The sequence below is a fragment of the Cyprinodon tularosa genome, unplaced genomic scaffold (assembly GCF_016077235.1).
Source record: "Cyprinodon tularosa strain WSP-4 unplaced genomic scaffold, ASM1607723v1 ctg172, whole genome shotgun sequence".
Taxonomy (NCBI): domain Eukaryota; kingdom Metazoa; phylum Chordata; class Actinopteri; order Cyprinodontiformes; family Cyprinodontidae; genus Cyprinodon; species Cyprinodon tularosa.
Genome location: NW_024038551.1, coordinates 415,715 through 418,785, shown reverse-complemented (window position 1 = coordinate 418,785; position 3,071 = coordinate 415,715). Strand labels below are relative to the sequence as shown.

At 36.8% G+C, this 3,071-nt stretch overlaps 1 pseudogene; it reads right to left on the bottom strand.

Moving 5' to 3' along the window:
* Positions 1 to 1,025: 1,025 nt before the first annotated feature.
* LOC119781213 lies at positions 1,026 to 2,586 on the bottom strand (annotated as a pseudogene).
* Between the last annotated feature and the right edge of the window lie 485 nt (positions 2,587 to 3,071).

The window sequence follows — 3,071 nt, the reverse complement described above, 5'->3', positions numbered from 1 at the left end:
CATCCATCCATCCATCCATCCCGATTTCTCCCTTTCTCCATATAGGCTAACATTTGATCGTTAGTGCTCTCCGTAGTTCCCCTATGCGAGCACAGGGCGACTGTTGCGCGCCTTTAGCGAGCATGAGCGTTTCCTGTTGCTTGCGCGGTGAATCGTGCCGCCTGCGCTGTGCAGAGATGCAGGGGAAACGCAGCTCGATGTAACACCAGTATTTCCATCTGGAAAACGCTGTTTTGCTGCTGGAGTCCTCCTCACTCTCCATCTCTCTGTGTGTGCTGTACGTTAACACCCGCCAGCAGAAACACCCACCTACCCAACTGACAGACGCAATCTCACTACATACATCAGCCAATCTCATCCTCCCCTCTCTCATGACAAGGCGCGCACGAGTCCTATCATGAAAAAAAGGTTAATTGTGGGACCTGAGTAATGTGCAGTAACGGGGTGTCGGCAATGGTAACTGCGTTATAGTTACAGTAAAAGTAATTAGATTATTCGTTACTAAAAAAAGGTAACGGCGTTAGTAATGCTGTTACTTTCAACGCCGTTACTCCCATCACTGACAATACGTATAACATCTTCTAAAGGACTGATATTTGAGAAAAAAAAATAAAGCAATGATGAACTGCATGGATTTCATTCTCAGCTGTTTTTTTTTATTGTGATTTCAATAATAGACTCATCATCAAAGTACATTTTATTTTCCAGATATTGAAGTTATCAGGCGAGAAATATTTATTTTAGTTTTTATTAAGCTTTCAGGAGGCATTGCTGATCAGATATTTAACACAAAAACAAAAATAGTTGAAACAAAATTAACATTAAAAACATGGCAGCAACTCACTGAGCATAAGCAAAACACATCAAACAGATTAACTTATGTTGTTTCACTGATATATTTTAAAGTGTAAACTTCATTTGAAGATACTGTCCAATTGAATTTAGAGGTTAAACAACTGTCTAAAAAGACTAAATTATAAATCTTGGAGGAATTTTAATAGGATTTTCCTTTTGTAGCCCTTCCCTAAAATATATCATTTAACTCACATTTATTTGGTTAAGATCATTAAAGAAATCATAAAAAAAAATGTTTGAAACTGCAATGGGTGAGAATAGTTGAATAAACTTTTGGCTATCAAAATGGTATCGGTGCCCCATTTGTTGGTACTCACTGATACCAACACCACCACTGGTATCGGTATTAGTGCAACACTAACCAAGATGCATATTTTATCTATTCAGTGCTTTGATATTGAAAATCACAAACAGGCCACAAACATGAAGACACAAGAATATCATAAAGATTAGTAATTTATATAACCCTAAGAGATATACCTTCAACTAAACTTTTAAGCTTTAAACTAACAGGTTAAAAACGTCCATTCAAAGCTTGGATTCTGTGACGCAGGTTTTAATGAAAGTATCTAACTATTATGCTTTTCTACTGCCTATCAATTTTAATTCTAGTTTTAAACTTAATTTCTTCATGACAACATATGTATTGAGAGAACTGTACCCATTTTTTTCCCCCTCTAGGTCAAAGCAAACCAAGTTTCCAAATTGAATCTGGACATTGTATAGCCATTCTTCAGAAGGGAGAAAGAAAGACTTAGTCAGTGACTTCAACTCTAAGAGGACAACATAGGTAATACAGCAGTACAGGTCTGATGGTCTGATCTCTGAGCCCATAGATGAGAGAGCTCAAACATCTGGGGAAGATTATAAAAAAGATATACAAAACATTCCAAACCCATATAAATGCCAGGCTTGTTAAAATTTTGGAAAGACCGATGACAAGTGGTTCGTAAATAGTTGAGGAAAGACTAAGCCCAAGTTGAATTAAATTAAGCAGCAGGGTGTGACGGGCCTTATTTGCTAAAGCTTTGTTTGTGGAGGCTGATTTGGCTGCTTTAATGACACCAACATAGGAGAAAGTTGCAGCAACGCCAGCTGAAACAAAAACAACACAGGTATAGGCTCTATCATATTCATCAGTTAAAGCCCCAAGAATAAAATTCACTCTATAACAAAGGTCTTTAAGCTTCCAAATCTCAATTTTTTCTGATGAAGATTTTAGGAACCACAAAACACGAGTGAGATTGTTTAAGGAGGTGACTGCCCAGATTGCCATGATTACCACGTTAGTATTTCTGATGGTGATGATAGAGGAATGCCTCAGTGGGAAGCACACCAGCCACATATCTCTCTAAAGGCATTACTACCAGTGTTAGCGGAGAAATTCCAGTTGTGAGACTGGCAAGGAAATTCAGGAAAATACAGATTGAATATGCCATTTTTACTTTGCAATTAGAAAGCAAAAAATGCAGCTGACTCTGTGCCAGCTGAAGAGTGTCTGTCAGAAGGAGGTTGTAGAGAAGAACGTACCGACTTGTATCACGAAATACAGCTTTACTCCGGAGAGTGAACAGAATAGTCCCATTAATGTAGAGAAAAATAACAGATGGAACCATAGACAGGGTTCCAACTATAATTGTTTTCAATAGTTCCTGATTCTCACTAAGAGAGGTCATGTTAGACTCATTCTGGGATCCATTCAGCATGCTGGTCACTTCTAAAAGCTAGATCAACTTTATCTGTAGGAAGAAAAAATATGCAATTAGTCATTACATAATTGTTAATACAAAGTTTATTTCTAAACAATAATGGCTGATAGATAATAGAAAAACAACAAGTAAAATCCATTTACCATTTACCTAGAGGCTTAGCATTACATCAAAGATGCTTGTCGTCTACCTTTTCTTGACTAAAGTGGATATCTCAAGGTTCGCTCTTTATAAATGTTCACGTCACATTTCATGTCAGCACTATCTGCTAATGATCTAACCCAATCATAATGACCTTAGTCTTCTTGTGCAGTCCCTGAAAAGCTCATATGTCATGCGTTTTGTATCAATGTATTTTGAGTTAATTTAATTCAACTCAGAAAGTAAAAAGGTTTTAAAACGCTGTTTTTTTAAAAGCCTTTTCATATACAGGATCAGAAATTCAAATTAATGCAATTCAGTCCATTATAGGTATATATTTTTGATTAAATTATAGTTGCAAACATT